The sequence below is a fragment of the Castor canadensis genome, chromosome 15, assembly GCF_047511655.1.
Source record: "Castor canadensis chromosome 15, mCasCan1.hap1v2, whole genome shotgun sequence".
NCBI lineage: Eukaryota > Metazoa > Chordata > Mammalia > Rodentia > Castoridae > Castor > Castor canadensis.
The window spans coordinates 27,262,486-27,287,894 of NC_133400.1; the positions used below are offsets into that span (position 1 = coordinate 27,262,486).

Consider the following 25,409-nt stretch of genomic DNA (forward strand, 5'->3'; position numbering starts at 1 on the left):
TGACCTTCCAAAATCAGCAGCTTGAGAGAGAAATTCCCAAACAAGCCAGTTGTAGCAGAAATGATAGCAAAGTTCCCTCAGCTTCAACATTTCCAAAAGAAACTTTGAAACAACTGATCTGATTGTTATGTTTTTGTCTTCCTCAGCCTTCTCTGTCTATAAAACCAACCTCCTCTGCTCAGTTCAACAGAACACTTGCTCTGTTTTATGGACTAAGGTATTCACTGATTCTAGAATTGAAAATAAAGGCCAATTAGGATCTTTAAACTAGTCTGGGTGTGGTTTTTCACATCTGTAATCCCAGCACTGGGAAGTACAAATACTCAGAAGATATGTGGTAATTTTAGTGCAGTAGGCAGCACCAACCTCATAAATTTTGTTGTAATTTTATCTTTTTTTTTTAATTTGAGACAGGATCTTGCTATGTATCTCCCAGACTGGCTCAAACTTGTGATCCTCCTACCTCTGCTTCCCTAGTGCTGGGATTACAGCTGTGAGTAACCACGCCAAATAATTTTGTCTTTTGACACAATGTTGTAAGTCTATTTCCCTGTTTCCTACCTTTTCAACTTTCTTTAAAGCATGAAACACTTCACACAGTCACATGTCATCCCTCTAAGGGGCTGTTATCAGTCAACTGGTTGGAGTTCTTTTGCTCATAGGTAGAAGTTCTTCCAGTGCTAGTGATCCTGGGCTCTTGGTGATTTTTGTAATTCTTTGCAAGTGGCAGCAGTGAACAGCAATAGGTGGTACCCTTTAATGTTATAATTCTCATTTGGACTCTGGGTGCTGGGACCCGTAGCCCCCCAGTCACAAGTGCTACACTCTTGAGTGTTGGACGTCAGTATCCTCAGCTCTTGACAGTGAGTGTTATAGCTCTCAGTGCTCCAGTGAATAGGGTCTGCAGTTTCTCTTTCTGGCTCTTTATAGCCTTCTTCCTTCAGTCTCAGCTAGCTGACCTTTTTTACTTTCTCTCTACTTGTACCATCCCTTGTCTCGGCTTTGTGTTGCTTTTACCGTGTCTCCTGTCATCACTGCTGCTATCACTGTCAGATAGTAGCTGCCTGGCCACTGTTGCTGGCTCCACTACTGCTTTTGCTGCTGTCACTGCCACTGCTGGGGTGGTGGCTACTGCTGTCGCCGCCTGTTCTTGCAGCCCATTCTCCTGATGGTGAAGATCAAAAAATAGGCAAGAAAAGACCACTTAAGGACTGGAGGAGTGGCTCAAGCAGTAAGAGCATCTGCCTAGCAAGCATGAGCGTGAGTCTCTGAGTTCAAACCCCAGTGCTGCCTAAAAAAAAAAGGCCACTCATTTATTGGGCCTGTTGGAACACCAGGGGATAGCACAGGAGGGTGTCTCCTGGGTGACTCACAAGATGAACTGAAGAGACTGCTTATATAGAAAGAAAAGGGGTGTGACAAGGGTATCTGCACCAATCATGGCATGCAAATGAAAGACTATGTTCATACTAGTCACAGGTCTTCTAGTGGGCCATCAGAGGAAGTGTTCCTCCTGGTCTGGGTGGAAATGGCTGCAGGGTCATCTAGAGTTTGCTGAGGCTTGTGATGGCAAAAGTCTAGTACAAGCTATTTGCTGGGAGAGTGCCTTCAGGAGCCTGAGTTGTGCTTCAGCAGCAAGCAGCTGTGATAGTCCAGTACTTCCTCAAGGTGGCTGTGGAGTGTTTGAAGCAGCTGGGCTGGCAGAGGGCAGTCCTGCTGGCTCCTTGGCTGGTAGTCCTTTGCTCAAGGTAGTCAGGCACCAAGGAAGGCCTGACAGCTGTTAATTGGGGGCCAAATTACCCAGGCCCCCAACATCTTTATTTTATTTATTTGGCAGCACTAGGGTCTGAATTCAGGGCCTCACATTTGCTAGGCAGGTAATCTTACACCTGAGTCACTCCACCAGCCACTTTTCAAGCTAGGGTCTCACAAACTGTTTGCCCTGGGCTGACTTTGAACCACGATTCTCCTGAGTAGCTAGGATTATAGGCGTGAGCCACCAGCACCCAGCTCTTAGTGTCTTTAAAGGAAAAATAAACATTAAAAGAAGTGCTTACAATAAAGGTTTATCGTTAACATTAACAATGCTCTAACAGTATTTAACAGTATTTTAGCAATGCTGACACTCCTGCCCTAGTGCCCCAGGGAGGGATGGGTCTCTCTAATCTGTCTCAGGGCCATGCTATCTTCTCTGTATCATTCTGATTTTAGTTTATGTGCTGCCAAAGGGAGCGGTTTTTCAAAATTTATTTGCTTACATGGCTACCCTGTGCCAGGCAGTGTGTTAGGTGCTGGAAATACAGAGAAGAACAAGACTGAAGCAATCTTTGTCCTTACCATAGGTGGGGTGCCTGGCTTTCACACATTCGTCTGAAAGCATAATGCACACACTGAGTACTTGCTGAAAGAATCCAGCCAAGGAAAGGAAAGTGTCAAAAAGCATTTTCAAGGATTTATGCTAAGTGAAATAAGCCAGCTGGAAATAGACAAATACTGTGCAATTCCACTTATATATTTATTTTTTTGAGTCAGGGTCTCACTGAGGTAACCCAAGTTGACGTGTGTGTGTGTGTGTGTGTGTGTGTGTTTTGCTGGGTTCAATCTCCAGCATGTAGCATGTAGCACTTTACCACTGAACTACACCCCCAGTCCCATGGCTTGGAACTCTTGAACCTCCTGCCTCAGCCTCCCAAGTGCTGGGATTACAGGTAAACGCCATCATGCCCATCTATGTGAAGTATCTTAGTCAAACCCTTAGAATAACAATGAATGATGCTGGGCGTGGGTGGCTCACATCTATAATTCTAGTTACTGAGGAGGCAGAGATCAGGAGGATCGAGGTTCAACGCCAGTCCCGGCAAACAGTTCTCTAAGATCCCATCTCAAAAATAATCAACCTAAAAAAAAAAGGACTGGCGGAGTGGCTCAACTGATAACAGTACTAATAAGCGTGAGACCCCGAATTCAAATCCAGTAGTGCCCACCCCCCACTCCCCTCCAAAACAAAACAAAATGTAAAACCTAGCTGGGGGTGTGGCACTTGTAGTATATCACCTGCCTAGCAAACAGAAGGCCCTGAGTTCAAACACCAATCTAACCATTTCTATTCTCACTTGCGAATAGGTGATCATAAATTTTACAAACTGTTACACTATAGGTAACATAGCAAAAGATGTGTTTACGTGGGAGAACTTGAGTTTCCATCTCTTCAATAGGCAGAACCAGCACATATGAATAAAAATTAAAAAAAAAAAATAGGCAGAACCAGAAGAGAAAGTTCCTTTGATTCCAGTCAAACGAGCTAGAACCAGGTGATCGTCTGGGAGACTACATTTCCCATCATACACTGCTCCTCGAGGGCGCAGCCGTGACGAAAGCTTTAGCGTTACTTTTGCGCCAGGAATGGGCGGGGTGCGCGACTACACATCCCAGGACGCAAAGATTCCCTAACTCTAGTCCGCGCCTGCCTTGCTTTCTGGTAGTTGGCATTCCCTCTAAAAGTGCCTGAGGGGAGGAATGTCTCCCCCACAGTCTACCGGACTGTCACATTTCGGAAGAGGAAAGTGGAGGAGAGTTACTCCACCCTGACTCAAAGCGGTTCCCGCGCAGGTTGGCGAGGCGTTATGGACTCCCTCTTGTATTTATTGTTTCTCAGAGGCAATGACCGGCCCCCATTGGTCGAAGACCTCGAGGGCAGGTGGGAAGTCCCAAATCGAAGTTCTCAGCGTCTCCCCATTGGCCTTAGCCCCAGGCGCAGGCGCAAAGGCTCCGACTAGGTACTTCGCACTGGAGAGAGGCAATTGGCCAAAGCCTGTGAAGTAGGAGTCTGGATTGGTAGTTGCTAGCAGGAGCCTGGTTTCTTCCTAGACTTCACCAACTGAAAGTGTGTGATTGGTTTAAATCCGCGGGCACCTGTCGGTGATTGGGCAGAAATGGAGGGCGAGGTGCGATCATTGGTTGGTGCTGGGGCCATCCCTCCTTGGGAGGACAGCGAATGATGAAATGGGAACGGGGAGGGGAAAGGCCGCGACGTGAGCGCGCGACCTCCGGCGCCATTTTGTAGAGAAACAAGCGGAGTTAACCGAAGAGGGGGGTCGAGGAGAACCGGAGTCGGGGACCCAGGAGTTTCCTGTGTCCAGCGCAGCCGGAACCGCCTGAGGTCAGTTGGGCAGGAGCCTGGGGTCGGGGCAGGCGGGCGGTGTCAGCCTGCGAAGAGTGCGGGGTGGGAGAGGGATCGGAGTAGCCCCGGGGCTATTGGACGCGTTTCCCGGAGCTCTGGGGAACCAGGGGCAGCTGGGACGGAGAAGTGGAGCGAGGCGGGAGAGGGCGAGCTCTGTCCCCACGGCTCGTGGAGGCTTGGCGCTCGGAGGAGGGTGGCGCGAAGGCGGCAGGAAGCGGAGCGCAGGGCGCGGTGAGCTCGGGGTGGCGCCCGGCTGGGCCCGGAGGCTCGGAGGATGGCGCTGGCGGCGGTTCGAGTCCCCATCGGACCGCACGAGCGCCTGCACTACTCCTTTCTCTCCGGGATCCCGAACAGGTGCCGCGGCATCGGGCCTCGGGGCCTAGCTGCTCGGGCGTGGGGAGTCGGGTTTAGAGTTGTCGTAGACTCCCAGCCTTTTCCGGGTACCGGGAACTGCCACTCGCCCCTCCTGCGCCCCCAGCACGTTGTCAGGCCCGGTGTCGCGGCCGCCGGTGGGAGGGGCGGGCTGCGGGCGCGAACACTACCTTACTTCTCGCCACCGGTTTTTGTTCTACTTGCGCGCCGCCGCTCACTTCCCCGAAGTCGGTCCCCACCTACTCCGCGTGGGGTCTGTGCTGTTCTGCCCACCCTGGGCAAGTGACCTCCAACCCCCCAGTGAGCTGGGCGCCCGTAGGCCTCACGGCTGGTGAGCGATTGCTGCAGGGCTTGTCCGGGCCACACACAAACCATATCTTTTTGCAGTTCCACCTGCTCTGCGGTGTTCACCCACCTGTGCGTGCCCAGATCCTCCCCTCCACGAGGAATCTGCTTTGTAGGTGTAAAAGAAATGCTTGGTAGCTGTGGGTTTGAAAGTGTTTGTTTAAACTTTGCCTTAAGTAACTTTTGCCCTGAAGTCACCCCACCAAATGTTACCGCCTCCCCCATCCCCCTGGCAGGGTTCGAACCCAGGCCCTCATGAGCATGCTAGGCAATCCCACCCTACCAATGACCTATACTACCAGCCCCAGATTTCACATTTTTTGAGTCTAGTTTTTTTGAAAACTGAGTAACATTACTTTTAACCTCCCAACCTGGTCTCTGCAATTTGATCACTACATGGAGAGAGAGCTATATGTGTATATACACATGCCTATATATGTATTTTTTTTACAAAGTCGATAATTGAGTGACTAATTGTATTTTTCTTTTTTCGAAAAAGTCCTGAGCATTTCCCTCATGGCAACCCCTTTGAAAAGGAATAGGTGTATATGGTTGTAAAGAAAATGAGAGGTGGCAAATAAAACATTGAGAAGTAGGTCAAACAGATTAAGAACAAATTTGTTTTTAATACTTTACTGATCTGTGGTCCAGGTTTAATTCGTACCCTTTCAAAAAGATTAACAGCACAGTATTTAACTATGAATAAGCTATGTGGTACAACCTAGGCAGGCTGCACTAGTGTGAAGGAGGCGGGAGGATTGGGAGGATTGGGAGGATTGGGAATGCGAGACCAGCCCAGGGCAAAGTTACCTAGCCCCTACTTCAAAAACAATACAAACAAAAGGGCTGGGGGCGTGGTTCCAGTAGCACTTGCCTAGTATGTACAAGGCCCTGCCTTGGATCCCCAATTCCACACGCATGCGCGCGCGCACACACACACAAACAAATATATATGGTAACAGTTTAATATTTAGGACATTACAAATTGTTACATTATTTAAGGGGAAAATGCCTTGATACTAGACCTGGGGTAGCTAGCCGTGCTTTCACCAGAATGGTAGCACGTTGCTGTACACTGGTGGCTCAGCCTGTAATCCTAGCTACTCAGGAGGCAGAGATCAGGAGGATCATGGTTTGAAGCCATAGTTTGCCAGACCCTATCTCCAAAAAACTTCACAAAAAAAAGGGCTGGAGAAATCCCAGTACGGCAAAAAAACAAAAACAAAAACACCCCCAAGATGGTAGCATGTTGATAAAGCCTGGCTTGAGGGGAAGATGTTGTTCAGACTTAGTCCTTTTTTTAAACAAGTTTGGGTCCTGAGTCTTATAGTGGAAATTTAACAAGTGTAGAAACATGGCAGAAAGACCTGACCTTTAAAACCTGAAAGTATTTTCTTTTCTTACCTAAGATTATAGTCTCAGAAGATTTTGTTTTGTTTTTAATACATGGTCTCACTATGTAATGCATGCTGCCCTCAAACTTTAAATCCTCTTTCCTCAGCCTCCCATGTGCTGAAATTACAGGTGTGCGCTACCATATCAGGCCTAAAGCACTTAAATGACACTGAGTAAACTAAACTTTCTGTTGAGAAGTTTCTGAGTGACATCTGGATGAGTCTTACTTATTACATGCAGAAAATCAAGTAATACCATTTATTTTTTTGTTCATGATTAAACATGAACATGATTTTTTAAATCATGTTTTAAAGCTAAAATGGACACAAAACCTGCACCTGAGCAGTTTTTAAAATGTCGTTTTTACTTACAAATTTGCAAGAATGTAGCAAAGCAAATAATTTATTGAAAACAATTCTTTGAGAAAGTAGTGATTAGAAGTGCAGACTTAATCTGAAACCCTGTGTTGTTGAGATTTGAGGGTAAATACAGCCTTGGGGAGTGAAGAACAGTGCAGATTTATTTAAGGAGTACATTTTAGGTTGAGGCAGAAGGATTATAAATTCAAGGCCAATCTGGACTACATAGTGAGATCCTGCTTCAGAAAACAACATTTCAGTTTTTAATTCTGGAAAGCTCAGAGTTAACTACTAGGATATGTCTTGGATAATTTTGTTACAGTGGTTAGAATGAAATTTCTAGAATGTTGAATGGGATATTAAGCTATAGGAGAAAGCTGGATATGTATGGCTCACTCCTGTAATCTCAGCACATAGGTGTTCTGGGAGCTGGAGGCGTGGCTGAAGTGGTAAGAGTGCTTGCCTAGAAATATGAGGCCCTGACTTTGAATCCTAGTACTGCCCCCCCAGAAAAAAGAAAGAAAGAAAATTGGTAAAACACTTGCCTACCATATGTGAGACGTCTTGAGTTCAGTACTTAGTACTGCCAAAAAAAAGGGAAGAAATAGTATTACAGGAGGATTGCAAATTTGAGGCCAGCCTGGGCCATATAGTGTGATCCTGTATTGAAAAAAACCAGATAAACAGAATGCCCCTCTTTGCAAACAAAACTATAGAATTCTTTTGGTGATACTGGTCTAGTATGAAACGTAAAGGAATGAAAGCAAACCAACTAAATACTGTTAAGCTTCATATTAAGAGCTCAGCATTTTCCCTTTCAGATAATGAGTTTGAAAGTTTGTTGTCTAACTTTTTTAAAACTGATTTTACTGTTTGGCGCAGTTTAAGGTGCACAACTGAACAAAAGACACAGCAATAGCCAGTGTTCTGCCTACCTTCAGAAACTCATAGCCTCTCCCATCGTCATAAAAAAATTCCCCATCAGAGTGGTTCATTTGTTACATGGTTGTTAACCCTGCATCCACACATTTTCACCCCAAGTCCATAGTATATTAAGGTTTACTCTTTGTATTGTATATTCGTGGGATTGGGAAAATTACAGTGCCTAGTTTTGCCATATAAGAACAGTTGTTCGGGTTTAGGGGTAGAGTGCTTGTTCAACGTGTGTGAGGCCGCGGGTTTGATCCCTAGTACTGCAAAAAAAAAAAAAAGGCCTAGTTTCAGTCTCTGTCTTTTTTGCAGTGCCTTTCTCTTTTATCCACTATTTGGTTATTAGGTTTTTTTTTTTTTTTTTTTTTTTAATTACACAGAGAAGTGAGTACATTCTAGTTAAAATAACTTTTTTTTTTTTGGTGTACTGGGTTTGAATTCAGATCCTTGAGCTTGCTTGGCAGGCTTTTTATCTTACCTCTTGAGCCATGCTCCCAGCCTTACTAGTAAAATTCTAGAAATAGTTAATTCTTTACATGGCTGCCCGTAATGCTTTCTGAATCATTGCTTTGAAAATATCTAGCTGGGTGCTGGTGGCTCACACCTGTTGTCCTAGCAACTTGGGAGACTGAGATTGGGAGGCTCAAGATTCAAGGCTAGCCCAGGCCAAATAGTTGGTGAGACCCCATCTCCAAAATAACCAAAGCAGAATGGACTGGAGGTGTACCTCAAGCAATAGAGCACCTGTTTTGCAAGCATGAAGCCCTGAGTTTAAACCCCAATTCCACAAAAAAAAAATCTTTCCTCTGTTCAAAAGTCCTTCAGATACATTCACCTGGAGCTGTAAACGTTGCTTCCTTCCTATCTGTGGTAGTACATTGCTGTATTGTGCTGTAGTTAGAAAACTTATGCAGTGGTTTTCAAATACATATGTGGGGAGAGGGGTTGTGCATGCTGGGCAAGTGCTTTTCCAATGAGCACATCTTCCCAGCTACACCTTTGCCATTTTTATCTGAAATGTCATAATTTCTTTCTACCAAAACTGTTCATCATTCTAGTCCAAACACAGATGTACTATCTATAAACCTTTTTTAAAGTGCTAGGGATGGAACCCAGGACCTTTGGTATCCTAAGCGTCCCTAACTGCTGTTAGCTTTTAATAGTCTTGAGTATATTATGTGCTTAATGGCCCTTTAATTTTGAAAATGCTACTGGGAAGATGCTTCTGAACAATTAGTCGATTCCAGATTTAGGAACGTGTTTTTTTTCTGATTTTTGGAATGATCCATACTTTTTGGGCTTTACCAGTTTTTAAAAGTAAAGATTTTTTTGCTAATGCTTAACAGTATTTTGAAATATATTGATAACGTGGATTGATTAACTCTTGTAAAATAACTAAGGTAGCCATACAAGCCTATTAAATGTTATTAAGGTTTTGTTGCATTGAGTAAAATAAACTGCTTTTTAAAGTGATGTAGCTTGTCTATTGAAGCAAGTCACCTCTTGTTTTTTTGAGACGGTCCTGCTATGTATGTAGCCTAGGTTGGTCTCAAGCTGTCGATTCTCCTGCCACAGCCTTCAGAGTGCGGGGATTACTGGTGCTGCCACCACAACCAGCCCAAGAGTCAACTCTTAACTTTTGGTCTGTTTGATTTGGTCTTAACCTGTCAGCTGTTAAGCTCTTTTTTTTTTTTTTTGACAAAAGATCTCACTATGTTTTGATCTTCCTGCCTTAGCCTCCCAAGTGATGCAGTTATGGGCATCTGTGTGTGTCACCAAGCTCAGGTTGTTATCATGTTCTTTGTCTCTTGTCAGCTGAGTTCTAAAAAGCTGTGTGTGCTAGACTTTTTTTTTTTTTTTTTGGTGGTATTAGGCAAGTGCTCTTACCAGTTGAGCCACTCCATCAAGCCCTGTTTTGTGTTGGGCATATTCGAGATAGGGTCTCTTGAACTAACCACCCAGGCTGGCTTTGAATCTCGATCCTCCTGATCCCTGCTTCCTGAGTAGCTAGGATTACAGGTGTGAGCCACCAGCACCCAGCAATGCCTAGCAATCTTGAGGCCCCGAGTATCTCCAAAAAAAGAAGAGAAAGCCCTCATCTTAATGCTGCATGTGGTGGTACACATCTGTAATCCCAGTGTTTGGGAAGCTGAGGCAGTAGGATCACAAGTTCAGTGTCAGCCTAGGCTGCATAGTGAAACCCTCTTTCAAAAAGAAAGACTGAGTTCAAACCCCAGTGCTACGGGGAAAAAAAAAAAAGCCTCTTCAAATTGTATTTTAATGACAATTGAATATGCATATTGAACCTACAGAAGTTCAGCAGAGTTTTCAGTGCCCTTAGAACAGGTTGGTTTGTTGAGAGTAGTGATAGGAAAAGATAAGGAATAAACTACCAATGTCCCAGGTAGTTGATGATAAAGGATAATGTAAACAAAATAGAGAACAGTGTGATTAAATTTCATAGTGTATCATGCATACTAAAATGATGGGATGGATTAGCCTATAGGTGATCTGAAGTGGTTTATGAGGCTTTAGCAGGGTCAGAACTCAAGCTAGACTCTGACTTTATTCCTGATGATTTTATCCCATTTATGGAGGAAGAGAGGAGGACTGGGCCTACCTCCTCAGCAACCATCATTTTTGAAGATCATCAATAATCTTCCAGTTGCTAGTTCCTGTCATTTATTATTCCTTTGCCAACTGTATCTTCCTTTCAGAACCTTTGCCCTATGGTTCCCATAGTATATAAATGCACTAGTTATCAATTAACTGCATAACATATGATTCCCTAATTTAGCTGTTCAAAACTTTGTTGTCATTACTTCACAGGCACTGTCTTGGTGCTTCTGACTGCCTCTCAAAACACTGCAATGAAGTTATTCACAGGCTGCTATCTTTCTAGGCTGTGGGGCATTGAGATCTTCTAGCTTCACCTTTACTGTAGTTGGCTGGCTTCAAATCTTTGGGGGACATCAATTCCTTGCCTCTTGTATCCTCTCCTCACAGTTACTCGTGTGTACGTCTCAGGGACCTACCACTCGGCCTAGTGAATGCTAGGTAAGCACTGCTACCTGAGCTGTATAACCCCAGCTATTAGGGACCTAAACCTCTTAAAGTAACTCAGAAAATACTTAACTATTAACCAGGAATTGACATTGAAAGAATTTTTTCAATTTAAAGATTAAACTTTTATTTTAAAACCATAATACAAAGTTTAATTTGTCTTTTGGTGCGGGAGAAATTACATGTCCTTGTGCATGCTAAGCAGACATTCTTCTACTGAGCTACACCCCAGTCTTTTTTGTTAAATCTGATCTCTGCCCAGTTACAATAATGTCTTCAAAATTCTATTTAATAAATGCAGGTTAAAGAATGATCCACATTTATAAAGTTGGGATAATAGTGTCTTCCTTTAATCTGGACTAGGATTAAATAAACTAACTTGGAAAGTGCTTAGAGCACTTCTATGTATTGCAGTTATCTAAGTAATCCTATTATGTGAACAGGTAGAGTAAGTTAGGTAGGTGATACTAAGAAGGTTGCTACCTTCAGTACTTTTAGAAACCATCATTATTTTTATTTACTCATTTTTGAGACAAGATTTCATCAGGTAGCTCATCCTTGGCCTTAAAATCTCCATTCTCCTGCCTCAGCTTCCCAAGCGGTGGGATTATAGACATGCACCACTATGCCTGGCTTCACACTGCCTTTAGATAGCTACGGTCCACCTGAGAGGAGTTGGGTGGAAAAGAAGAGATAGGTGTGAGGGCTGGTCTTTTTTTAGAAAGTGATTGCATTAAGGGGCAATAATATTTTCTTTTTCTTCTCTTTCTTTTTTAAATCCTGGTACTGGGGTTTGAACTCATGGCCTACCCTTTGAGCCATTCCACCAGCCCTTTTTTTGTGATGGGTTTTTTCAAGATAGGGTCTCGCAAACTATTTGCCCAGGCTGGCTTTGAACCTCTATGCTTCTGATCTCTGCCTCCTGATCAGCTAGGCACCCAGCAAATATTCTTTAAACATTTTCAGAGTGATTGAAACTGGAATTTTAGACCCAAGGCCCAGACTCCTGGGGTTCCACATGCCAAGTTCATGCACTTATCTCTGTATGTCAAAGAAAGAGGCATGGTTGAAGGACAGAGAAAGGAGATTTATTATGAGGCTCCGGACACGCTCCATGATGAGGCAGTAGGAACTCAGCCCATCTTTGGTGTATAGACATGAGCAATAGGTTTAAGTAGACAAAAGAACTAGGGAGCATATAAGAAAAGATAGGCATAGCTAAATAGTTCCAGTCACAGTAGTTCCAGTGATCTTGTTGGTCATTGTTTCAGTTCTTATTCTGGAAGAGGTGCAGGGAGTTGTCTGGAGGGTGGGAGGCTCTACTTTGGGGGTAGTTTCAGTCTCTTGTCCTGAAGATGTTATCAGTTCTGTCTTTCTTGGACTCCAAGGTGATTGTAAGGTGACTGCAAAGAGAATGGTTTAGACAGACAGATACAAAATGAACGGGAGATGCCAAGCTTTTCTCTTGCTTTTAGTCAATTCATGAGCCCAAGTAAGGAGTCAGTGCTTTTTAGCAAAAGCCGTTCAAGTACTTCTTTTTTTTTGCAGTACTGGGATTTCAACTCAGGGCCTATACCTTGAGCCACTCCCAGCCTTTTTTTTTTTTTTTTCTTTAATGAAGGCGTTTTTGTTTTTTTTTTTTTTGTTTTGTTTTTTTTTTTTTTGAGATAGGTCCTCACAAACTATTTGCCCAGTCTGGCTTCAAACCATGATCCTCCTGATCTCTGCCTTTTGAGTAGCTAGGATTATAGGTGTGAGCCACCACACCTGTTAAATGATTAGCAAAGAAGAATCTTGTAATGCTCCTTACGTCAGTGCTTCTCAGATTCTAAATTGTGTAAGAATTGCCTGGGGAGTTTAAAACAGAATGCCAGTATTTCCCCCCCCTCCCTCCCCCGCCCTTAGGGAACTTAATTCTCATGGTCTAGGATGGTATTTAGGAATCCATATTTAAGTAGCCCCCATCCCTCTCCGATGTTCTTTATTTGCATAGCAGTATAGGACATTTTGTATTCCATTAAACATTTTTTTTTTTTCTTAGTACTGGGGTTTGAATTCAGGGCCTACACCTTGAGCCACTCCACCAGCCCTTTTTTGTGAAGGGTTTTTTCATGATAGCCTGGGTCTGCCTTCAAACCGACATCCTCCTTAGTAGCTAGGATTACAGGCACGTGAGCCTGTAATATATAGGTATATATATACATAGATATCTATGTATCTGTATCGCCACACATGTATGTATATTTGTACATATGCATATATGTGTGTTTAGTGTTTGGTTTCTCTGTTTCCACTGCTTTCTGGCATGCAACTCCTAAAATCTTTGGAATTTTCTAAAGTAGTAAGGTACTTTTTTGCATGATAATGGCTTGACTGATGGCTGGTAACCCCCAGGTAGCTTTAGGATGAGGGCTGGTCTCCAGAAAGACCTAGGCAGGTTAAGAGGATTGGGACTTTTCAGCCCATGTCACCCTTGCAGTGAGAAGGTGAGAGGAAAAGAGGTAAAGTTGATCATTGATGGATAATGATTCAATCAGTTATGCCTGTGTAATGATGCTTCCATAAAAAACCCAAAGGACAGGGTTGTTCAAGAAGTTTAGTTGAACACATGGAGGTTCCTGGAGGGAGCTTTCTTTATTCCTTGCCCTATCCATCTCTTCATCTGGTGTTCACTGGTATCCTTTTTAGTGTCCCTTATAATAAGCCAGTAAACATAAATGTTCCCCTGAGTTCTTTGAGCCACGCTAGCAAATTAATCTAACTGGAAGAGGGGGCCGTGGGAAAATGTTGGTCAGAAGCACAAATAAAACAGCTTGGGGCTTTTGGTTGGCATGAAGAGGGGAGGCAGTGTCAACCTAGCACTAGCACTCAAATCTGTGAGTCTGACTGGTGACTCCAGGTAGTATCAGAATTTTATGAGAAGATACCTACCTGGTATCTTGCTGCAGAATTGTGTGCTTGCTTAGAAATCTTCTATGATTATTTTGAGAGTACAGGAGAAACTGATTTTTCCCCACTCCTAAATTTTCTAGAATGAAATATAGTCTGGGCTTAGATGTTTGAATTATAAAGTCATCTTTAGCAGATGATAGTATTTATATGGTATACATGGCAGTAAACTTGAAGGGGGGATCAAGTTTATACATTCCTGATAAAAGGACAGTAATTATAAATTTATCCAATTAATTTTTTTTGCAGTACTGGGGTTTGAACTCAGGGCCTACACCTTGAGCCACTTCACAAGCGTGTGTGTGTGTGTGGGGGGGGGGGTGGTTTCAAGATAGGGTCTAACTATTTGCCCAGGAGGCTGGCTTTGAACCTCGATCCTCCTGATCTCTGGCTGCTGCGTAGCTAGGATTACAGGCATATTAGCCACTTGCGCCTGGCTGATTAAAAATATTTTAAAGCTGAATGTGGTGATTGTGTCTATAATCCTAACATTGGGGTGGGTGAAGCAGGAATATCACTTGTCTTGCTACATAGCATGACAAATGTTTTGTTTTTGAAAATTTAGCAAACTAGAGCTTCTGCAATCAGCTTTAAGTTAATTTTATGATTGAAAAGGCCATGTGCATTTTAATCTCCAAATTCTTATAGTAATCATTGAAGAAGAATCTTTTTTCCCCTTGAGACAGAGTGTGCCCAGGCTGGCACTGAACTTGAGGTCCTTCTGCTTCAACTAGCATTGATTAATTGTACAAAATAGTGGGCTTCATTTGAACTTTTTTTTTGTGTGTGTGTGCCTATCTTGTACTTTGATCATATTCACCCCTGAAGAGAAATCTTACTTGTGTTGACAAGTACTTGATATATTTAAAACTTTTTTTTTCCAGACAGGGTCTCATTAGACCAGGCAGCTGCCTCAGCATCCCAAGTTCTGAGACCATACCCAGTTTTAAAACAATTTTTTACAGTCACTTAGGAGATTTAAACATTGGAATGCTTGGAGTTGGGATGCAGCTCATTGGTAAAGTGTGTGCTTAGCATGTGCACTGTTGGTTCAGTCACCAAAAGCACCTAAAAATAATCACATAAAATTGTAATGTTTGAAGGCTAACAAAGTCTTTTTGTTGACAAAATGGTGTAGCATTGGCTTTTAAAAATGTATATATGTTGTGAATCCAACTTAAAAAGTATTAGGTAAAAGTAGTGGTGAAACTTATTTTACATAACTTGGGTGCATTGCAGCTATCTTCCATGCCCCTAAACAAGAGAAGAGTCTTGATTGAACCCACCCCTCAACCTTCTAAACCAGAGTTGCTCCAGACCAGTCAGTGATATCTTGGGCTGCCGGGCCATGCTCCATGGCCTGTGGTAAACATGCTTCTCCAGGAAGCAGCATCAGAGCTGATCAGCTGCTGTTCAGCCAGCTGCTAAAGCAAATGAGGAGTTGATAAAGAGTGTTTATAGTAGATTCCTGCTATTGTTCCTGATGTTACCAGAGGGCAGACTTGTTTAGGCTGCCCTTTGCCTTGAGGGCTTAGTAGCTTTGCTTTACTTCCTACTAATTAAATCTAATTAGATCCAGTTGAGTCTATATCTGTATATAATTTTTTTTTCAGCACTAGGGTTTGAACTCAGGGCCTTAGGCTTGCTAGGCAGGTGCTCTTACTGCTTGAGCCACTCTGTCAGTCCCAATTTTTATTTTTAAAAATTTTTAAATTTTGTTGGTAAATCTTATTTTTCTTTTAAAAAATATGTTTTTTATTGTTGTGCTGGGAGATTCAGTCACTTTCAAAGTCATCTAGCCTAGAATTGTATGTAGTTGCTGCTTGTGATTTTAAAAGTTTTTTTTTTTTTTTTAATTTGTAATACATATTTTAAACTTCACTTGAAATTTAGTAATACTCTGTAAAAAATTAATATGGGCAGCAATAATGAGTGCTCAGTTGAGCTTTGGAAATTCTGCCACATATTTGTGATACGTGCTTTAAAGTGTAAAAGTAATACATACTTCTTCTTTTCTCCAGTTTTATTAAGAAAAAATTCACATTTATGTGGAAATGGGAAAAAATAGTATTATGAATGGCCAAATAATCTCCTTAGTCAACAGTTAACATTTCACTGTATTACTTTTCCATAATCATATTTTGTTGAGCCATTTGATTTCAAATGTTCATTCACCTGTCTCCCCCCAAAATTTAACTTTGTTGTGTAAACACACTATTCCTAACAAGTATCTGATTTTTAAACTTCCCCATTTGCCTCAAGAATATCTGCTATAAGTTTTTGCATCAACCCCAGCTATAACCCAGCTGGGTAGGGCACTGGTAACCAATGTCTTACTTAGGTAGGCTGAGATGGGGAAGAACATGGTTTCAGGCTAGCCCAGGCAAATAGTTCAAGACCCCATCTCCAAAATAACCAGACCAAAATGGACTGGAAGTGTGGCTCAAGTGGTAGGGAACCTGCTTTGCAATCATGAAGCCCTAAGTTAAGATCCTGGTACCATTTCCCCCCTAGCACCCCCAAAAATAAAAAAATCTAAGGTTCCTATTACACTTACTTAGTTTTGTTAATTAAACTGTTTTCTACCCCTAATCTCTCCTCCCTCCCTCAGTCAGACCTTTTGAATAGACCAGGCCAGGGGTCTTATAGAATGATCCTAAACTGGGAATTGTCTCATTGTTTACTTCCTCCTGTGTAGTTAAACTTGTTTAATTGAACTCCTATATTTTGTATAAATTGATAAAAGTAGTCATATGGTTAGGTTTACATTAAACTTTTTTGTTTTTCTAGGGAATCAAATGCAGGACCTTAACATGCTCTATCACTGAGCTTTATCTCCAAGGTGTGAGCCACCAGCGCTTGGCAAGAGTCTTTCAAAGTGTTCTGTAGTTCAAATTGCAGTATTACCGACTCATGTCGAGTAGACTCATGTTGAGTTGTCTTACCACTGTGGATAAATGTCATCATTTGGTGTATAGTAGTGACAACCATTTCTTCATTGCAAAGGGACATTTGTTTCCCTTTGCAATTTTTTGTTTTTAATTCACCACTATGCTAAGGAAGACAGGAAAACATGACTATACTTTAAAAGGGAAATGGTCATCTGTTGAGTAATATGTTAACACTGAATTTCCCAGCAGCCTTTCACATGAGGATTTATTTATTTATTTGTTTTTGTGATGGATTGAGCCATACTTGATTCACTGAACTATGCTCCCAGTCCTCACATTAGGTTTTTAAGGGCTTGGTGATTTTTTTTTCCCCCCACTGGTTTTTTGAGACAGGGTCTCCCTCTGTAGACCAGGTTGACCTTGAACTTGTGATCCTTAAGCCTCTGACCTCAGTGCTGGAATCACAGGCATGCAACATGATATCCAAGGCCTCGATGATTGTTTTGCCTGAATCAGTTTTATTCAGGAGTATTACAGAGTGGTTGTTTTGTTTTTGTCTCATAGTTCTACATTTATTAGCCAGCATTTTTCTGTAAAAAATGCAAGTAGTCCTTTTGTCTTTTATTTAGTTATTTATTGGCGGTACTTGGGTTTGAACTCAGGGCCTTGTGCTTCCAGGCAGGCACTCTACCTACCACTTGAGCTACACTCCCACCCCATTTCCCTTTTAAAGTGTAGTCATATTTTCCTGTCTTCCTTAGCATACTGGTGAATTAAAAACAAAACAAAAAAGTATAATCATGGGTTCAGAGATTTTTCACTGTTACGGTTATCACCAAGTTTTTTTTTTTTTTAAACTATGTGACTATAGAAGAGCTTTTTACCTGGAATATGTCACGGAAATTGTGGGCTGAATAACACATCATTTAATCATTTGTTTATGTAAGAATGTTTAGTTATCTTTGGAATTTTTTTTTAGTTTTTGTACATATATGAACTTAGAATGCATAGAACGAAATTTGTAGCCGCATATAATAATGCTTCATGACAGGTATACTCTGATGTTTATGATAAATTAAAAATTCACAGTATACCCATTGGCAGTAGTAAGATAATCAGATTATTTTCGCATTTTCCCTCTCCTCAAGCATTTCTAAATGATGTTACATTTAGGGCAAGTCGTCCTAAATTATAAGTCCCTTACCTTCTCTCCTCTTTTTTTTTTTGTCAGTGCTGGGGGTCCATTTTAGGGCTTCGTATGTTTTAGATAAGCATTTTAATACTGAACTATACTTGCCATCCCCTGTAAGTCCCTTAATTTTTTTCCTCCTGTTCATTGTTTTTGAGACAGGATCTTACTATATAGCCCAGGCTGGCCTGAAGTCAGGATCCTCCTGCCTCAGTCTCCCCATTGCTTGTAGACTTGTGCTGCCACACTGGCTTAAGTTCCTTTTTGATGCTCAAATTAAGCCAAATTTATCCTTTGTGTCCTTTGAAAGCCGCCTAAGATTTTGAGTGTGTCCTTGTCACAGAATGGCCCAGACTCATTTTGTATTTTTCTCCCAAAATACATACACCTGGAATTAAGTCATTTCTCCAAGGATCCACGGTTCTTTTTAGTATATAGACACTAAAATCAGAAAGGGAAAAGAAAGAAAGAAAAAACCAAAATGAAGGAGCTACATGAGCTCTTTGCTTTTGGAGTCTTTTTTTAGTTCTTTGTATTAAGATTGAATTAGAAAATGATTTTTTTGTGGCACTGGGTTTAAGATCAGCATGAAAATGGAGAAAAAAAGTTCATGTTTCTCCTAGTCCATTCAGGCTGCTTTAACAAAATGTCATAACTGGGTGGTTTATCAGCAACAAACATTTTTTTCTTACAGTCTTACAGTTCTAGAGTCTGTGAAGTCTAATTCAAAATATGGTCAGGGGGAGTGACTCCAGTGGTAGAGCACCTGCCTACAAGAGTATGGCCCTGAGTTCAAACCCTAGTACTGCAAACAACAAAACAAATAAACAACAGTGTGGTCAGATTGAATGCCTGTTCATAGTAGGATCCCTTCTTGCTTATGTCTTTGAACCCTGGAAGAGGCAAAGAAACTCACTGGGCTTCTAAGGGTGCTAATCCCATTAGCCAGAGTCCTCGAAACCTAATTATCTTCTAGTACCATCACCTTTCGGGGTAGTATTTCTGAATATTAATTTTTGACGGGACACAAAGATTTTATATGATGGCAGTGTTGAATTTCCATTTTGGTTATACTTCAGTTCCTCCCTCCCTCTCCTCTTTTTTTCCCTCTCTCCCACCTCATTCCCCTCCCCCAGACTAGGTCTGCACAGGGCTAGACTTGTGCTCCTAAGCTCAAGTGATCCTCCCACTCTAGCCTCCCAAGTTCTGGGATTCACATGTACTTCCCCCCCAGCCAGGTTCTGTTTCAAATTAAGCTTTTTTCTTTCTTTTTATGTTTATCACATTTCTCTTTTAAAAATCTGGATTCCTATTAATACATGCATTGTTTTATCTAATAATGCATAAAACTTGTAATAAAACATTACTGCTAACGGTAAACCTACTGAATTACATTTTCTCGAGTTCTTTTTGTCCTTTAAAATATATTCCACTAAGAGTGTACAGTCCCAGCCAGGTGTAGGTGGCTCATGCCTGTAATCCTAGTTACTTGGGGCAGAGATCAGGAGGATTGCTGTTTGAAGCCAGCCTGAGCAAATAGTTCCATAACACCCTATCTCGAAAAACCCTTCACAGAAAAAATAGGGCTGGTTGAGTGACTCAAGGTGAAGGCCCTGAATTCAAGCCTCAGTACCTCAAAAGAAAAAAAAAAAAAAAATGTACAGTCCCAGAGGAGGAGGCTGAGGCAGGAGGATTATGAGTAGGAAGACCAGCCTGGGCTACATACGAGACTTGTCTCAAAAATAGTGTGAAGGGTGCTTTGTTTGATATATTTAGTTTTGGTGTGGACTTTTGGGATTGGTTGGTGTTTTGTTTTTTCTTTTTTTTTTTTTTTGGCAATACTGGGATTTGAACCTGGGGCCTCAAGGCAGTCACTTTACCATTTGAACCCTGCCCCCATCCCTTTTAGCTTTAGTTATTTTTCAAATAGGGTGTTGGCGTTTTTGCCCAGGTTGGCTTTGTCTTTGATTCTTCCATTTTTGCCTCCCTCAAAGCTGAGATGAGCTAAGTGCTGTATAATCCTAGCTACTTGGGATGCTGAGTCAGGAGGATTAAGGTTCGAGGTCAGCGTGGGCAAATGGTTCCTGAGACCCCCATCTCCAATAACAAGAACAAAATGGACTGGAGGTGTGACTCAAGCCAATAGAGTGCCTGTGTACCAAATGATAAGCCCTGGGTTCAAACTCCAGTTCTGTCCTCCACACCACCCCCCCAAAAAAAAAAAAAAAAAACTGGGATGACAGGTATAGCCACCACATTTGCTTGATTAAGATGGGGTTTACTAACTTTCTGCCTGATCTCCAGTGTAGCTAGGATTATGTGAATAAGCCACTGGCGCCTGGCTCATTTCTGTTTGTCTTTGGTTTTAGCATTTTTTTTTCCTTTGTGAATTTCTGTTCTGATTTCCACCTCTCCTACCTCTTTTTTTCACTCCCTTATAGGTAACCATTTTCTTTAGTTTGGTTTACCTATCTATTTTTGCAAAAAAACAACTTTGTGTGTTCATATATACAAATGAAAGGTAGCATATATACAAATACGCTTGAACAAAAGGTAGAATACCATATATATTTTCCAGGACTTTTTTTTTCACCTGTTACCTACTCATGGCCATTTCTGTGCTACGAAAAATACTGTTGTGGTGAAGAATATTGTACATGGGTTATTTTGTACCTTGGAGGCATGTAGATTATGAGGAGTCCTTTTTTAATTAATTCTTACGTGAAAGCCCCTAGACCATATTTTCACTGCATGTATAAACACAGATCTGTGAAGTGAACTTGGGTTTTTTTAAACAAGTGGGAAAAGAATAAACCAAAAATGAACAGCAGTAAGAATCTGCTCTTCAGAGTTCTGTAATTTTTTTCCTTAGTGTTACAGGTTTCTTATGTTAACACTTAACAGGTAAACCATAGCTGCTAGATATTCCTTAGATTAGATAATACAAGAAACAAGTTGTGGCTGTGTGAGGTGTCTTTTACCTATAATCCTAGCCACTCAGGAGGTAGAAATCAGGGTGGCTCAGCCCAGGGAAAAATGTAGCAAGATCCTATCTGAACCAATAAAAAGCTGGGTGTGGTGGCACACCTGTCACCTCAATAGGCAGGAAGCATAAATGAGATCACAAGCCAGCTTGGGCATAGATAGGAGACCATGTTTCACATAACTAAAGGAAGGCATGGCATAATATTGTGTACTTTAATCATTAGTTTACACAACCAGTCACCACGTAAAGGTAAAGTCTTCACTTTAAAATGAGTACAGTGGTATGTTAAGTTTTCCATAGTATGTCATTATTGAAAGTGAATGCAGATAAATGAACTAATAGCTCACAAGTACAGCTGTTTGTGTGTTAGTTGCTTGCATTGTGGCTTCCAAATACAATTCTATGGGCTGGACGTATGGCTTAGTGGTAGAGCAAGCATGAGGCCCTGGGTTTGATCCACAGTGATCTGTAGCACTGCAGAACAGATAAATAAATGGTATTTAGATTGTAGCGGTCATAGTGAATTGGTAAGAAATTAATGATTTTCGATTTATATATTTTATAATTGGTTTATTTAAACTAAAAAAGTTTAGAAAAATTACTAAAGGAAAAAGACTGAAGGCATGGCTCAAGTGGTAGAGCACCTGCCTAGCCCTGAGTTCAAACCCTAGTACTGCCAAAAAGAAAAGCAATTTATAATTTTGTGCCAATATGTAATTTTGCAGTGTTTCCTACCAGTTAAAATGTGAATGCCATTTCATAAACTGTGGGATGTAGTGGATGTTCATGGCAAAACTACATTGTTGGGGGAAAGTTCTGTGGCATATGTATAAATAGTCTTTATGCCAATGGATTTTTCAGTTATTCCTAATATTTTATCAGGAAAATTACTCAGAATGCCCTTGTTCAAATTTTGTCCACCACAAATTGTTATTTTGCTTTTTATTGTAACTGTTTGTTTTGTTTTGTTTTTTCATTGCTGGGGATAAGCCCAGGGCCTTGAAGCACTCTTCCACTGAGCTACATCCCCAACTCACTATAATAGCCATGCCTTTGATAATTTTTTTTTTTAGACTTCATCGCATCTATATTAGACAAGGTTTTTTAAAGAAAAAAAAAATACATAATATGGTCTTTGGCCATTTCCCAATCTTTTCGCTTACTATCTTTAAATCCTAACTTCCTAAATCAATCATGAGGAAAAGCCAGCTATGCAAGTTCTTGTTTTTTATAACTAATCACACACACAACAAACTTTTCCTTTTTAAAAATGTACGCAGAAGCCAGTGGAAGTGAAAAAGCATTCTACAGAGTAAATGCCTGTTGTCGACAGAAACAACAAGCAGAAACCCACTTGTTGGCATCATTGGTACTGTAGGAGTACATTTGTTTACATAGATTAAGCACAAGGAAGATCTCAACAGATCTAACCTAGTTGGGGGAAACAGAGTCCATAACTTTCAAAATAATACAAAAGTTGGTATTTCTTACACAGATAGGTATTTATATACACTCATACTGTTTTAAAGGAAGTACCCATCAGATGCTCTTTGCCTAGAACTTCTTTTTCCTTTTGTGGAACTCTGATCACAGAGCCCCACAAATTCAAGTAGTAGTCATGTTCCACTGTACAGTTTTGCAGATGCAGTTCCCTATACATGCAGAACTGTTGCTGCTCCTAAGAGTCTACTTCTCCAATATTGTTAGTTCATTTTATGGCTTTTTTTGGATAAATTTTAAAAATACCATTATTCAAAACAACAAAAAAAATAAAAGTACCACTGTTCAGTTAACACTTGACTCGTAGTGTATTGCTGTGCTATGTCAGTGCCCTTTGTATGTATGTGTGTTTGGTGGGACTTGGAATTGAACTCAGGGCTTCATGCTTACAAGGCAGGTGCTCTACCACTTGAGCCACACCTCCAGTCCATTTTGCTCTGATTATTTATTTTTGGAGATGAGGGGGTCTCACTAATTGTCCGGATTGGCCTCTAATCTCCTTCCTCCTGATCTCAGCCTCCCAAGAAGCTAGTATCACAGACCTGAGCCACTGGCTCAGACAGGGTCTTCCTGTGTAATCCACTCTGGCCTCATAGTCTATCCTCAGCCTCCCAAATGCTGGGATCACAGGCTTGACCACCATGCCAGGTTGTCTGTGCCCTTTTATTTGTGTTGTACACCACTGTTAAATTGAAATGAGCTAGAGGAAGTGTGCAGTAGAGCAATTGCTTGGAAGGATTTAGCTGTTCTTTTGTTTTTTGTGCCACTGGAGTTTGAACTCAGGGCCTCAGCCTTGCTAGGTAGCCACTCTTAACTCTTGAGCCACTCCGTTAACCCAAGATTTAGCATTTTGTATGTAAATAAAACATCAAGGTGGGGAGTCTGGTGATATTTTTTTTTCGAGGGCGGACTGTGTAGGGGGTTTGAAATGCTAGGCAGGTGCTCTACCACTTGAGCTATGCTCATGGCCCTGTTTTGCTTTAGTTATTTTTCAGGTAGGGTCTTGCATTTTTCCCTAGGCTGGTCTGCAACAGAGATCATCCAGATCTCTGCCTCCCGAGTAGCTGGGATGACAGGCATGAGCTACTGTGCCATTTTTGAACATACCGTGTTTGAGATGTTAGGTAGGAAATTATATATAATAGCAATCTGGACACCATTAGAAAGGTTTGTGCTGGACACGGGCTAAAAGATAGAACTTTGAGAGTTACTGGTATAGATGGTTATTAAAACCATAAAGCTGAGAAAATAAATACAAAAAAAGTCCATGGACTCGTGTTTGTGTATTTGTTGCCGGGGGCGGGGGGGAAGGAATGGGGGGAAATGGAGTTTAAACTTAGCTTTGTGCTTGCAAAGCAGATGTTCTGTCTCTTGTGCCACACCTCCAATCCATTTTGCTCTGGTTATTTTGGAGTGGGGTCTTAAGAACTGTTTGCCCAGACTGGCCTAGATCTGAGATCCTCCTGATCTCCACCTCCCAAGTAGCTAGGATTATAGGCGTGAGTCACTGGCGTCCAGCTCTTGACACTAATATTTTGATGACAAAAACCAGTAAAGGAGACTTGTGAAGGAGAGATCAGTGGAACACATTGTTGAAATAAGAGTGTATCAATTTGAAGGGAAGGAAGTTAACCATTTTTGTCACAGGTGATGGTTGGAGTGATCACATGGCCTGGATTGTACCACTTAACCTTGGTGCAGAAATTTTTTTGGTGATAGTGGGGATAGAACTTAGGGCATGCTCTACCACTACTTTACATCTCCAGCCCAGTATACATTGTTACTGGTGCCCTCTTTATTTTCAGAAGTGTCCTGATGAGGTTAATAAATTATGATCACCAACAGATACAGTAAGAGCTTGAGAGTTGCTTGTTTGTTGAGTGCATTAACTTATTCATATAATGAAGATTGGCTTCTCACAATTTGTCTTACACTGTTTTTATCTTTTAGCGTCTTTAGATGTCAATGTGGAAAAGATTTAGCCGTAGGGCTTTTCTTACTGGAAAAGATGAGATGAAGTGCTAAAATGAATTGTATTTGAGGAGTTGAGTTTCTGTGAAGGTCATTCATTCAACACTAAATTTCGCTGAATTCTTGCTATTCCACAGGTAAAATAATTTAGAGTTATAGCATCTGTTTCATCATAAAGCTATTCTGTTCATCTGTCAGCATTTTATTTTAATTTATTGGTGGTGCTTGGGATTGAACTCGGTCTTGTTGCACGCTAGGCAAGGTCTGTCAGCATATTAATTATACATTCTAAGTAAGGAGACTCTGTCTCATGGACTTACCTATCATGAAATGCATGTTATAAGAATTTTCCTGTTGATGTGTAATCAGTATATAGTTGTCTGTAATTTCTTTCCCCTAGTGCTGGGGATTGAACCCAGGGCCTTGTGCATGCTAGAGCTATACCCCCAGTCCCAGATGTGTGCAATATTCTGTCAAATAATACTGTTCATGTAAAATACATTTTGAATATTATTTTGGCTGAACATAACTTGCAGAAAGAATTAAGAAGATACTGTGATCTTTTACTCTGCACTAAAAGTGGGCAGTTTTTAAATTTTATTTTGTGACAAGGTCTCAGTATATAGCCCAAGTGGGTCTCTAACTCTCAGTCTCCTGAGTGTGTGCCACTACACTCAGCTAAAAATGGGAATTTTAAAATGTTAATAGAGTGATTTCTGTTTTTTGATGCTGCCAGCCATGAATTTTAATGACACCGTTTATCTGTAGTCCTCTTAGCCTAGGACTTTCTGGAGCTGAGTTCTGATTTGAACTTGGGAAGATTTAGAATCCTTTCTTTGGCATTTTTTCTGGAAACAACTTGTGTGTGTAAGATGCCTTGTTTAGCTTAGATAAAAGTCCTGATGCAATATGTTTGTAGTTTATATTCATCTCTCTTCTTTATTTTTGGCTCATTTTACCCAAAATCTCTTTATGTGATCTATGTTCTTAAACAAAACCTTACCACTCTGTGGGACTTTCTTTTCCCTTTTCTTTGTAAATTTTGAGAAATAAAGGTGGACAACACCATGTGTAATTGTGGGAAACAAGTTCAGTAGCTTAAAAAGGCAAAAGGAAAAGCTTTGCCACCTATGTTTATTTTTCTTAATTCCTTATTTTGGAAGGGCAGGTACTGATGATTAAACCCAGGGCTTTGCTCATGCTAGGAAAGCACTATGCCATTTACACCCTGCCAGGCCTTTTAAGATTCTATTTTGAGACACAGCCTCCCCAAATTGGC

General features: G+C 41.3%; 1 protein-coding gene and 1 non-coding gene across 13 annotated transcripts in view; both read left to right on the forward strand.

Moving 5' to 3' along the window:
* Positions 1-4,001: 4,001 nt before the first annotated feature.
* Positions 4,002-25,409, forward strand: part of Cnot1 (CCR4-NOT transcription complex subunit 1) — an 82,930-nt gene continuing 61,522 nt past the window's right edge. For 8 of the 12 annotated variants that reach the window (XM_020172728.2, XM_020172735.2, XM_020172733.2 and 5 more), the window contains exon 1: positions 4,002-4,159. The gene's annotated coding sequence lies outside the window, so the exon portion shown is untranslated. Of the gene's footprint in view, positions 4,160-24,109; positions 24,268-25,409 lie in introns of all 12 variants that reach the window. The other 4 variants (XM_074055916.1, XM_020172730.2, XM_074055915.1 and 1 more) reach the window with 2 other exon arrangements.
* Positions 20,850-20,987, forward strand: LOC141417695 (small nucleolar RNA SNORA15). Its single transcript, XR_012442339.1, has one exon. It is a non-coding gene; the product is annotated as a small nucleolar RNA SNORA15 (small nucleolar RNA).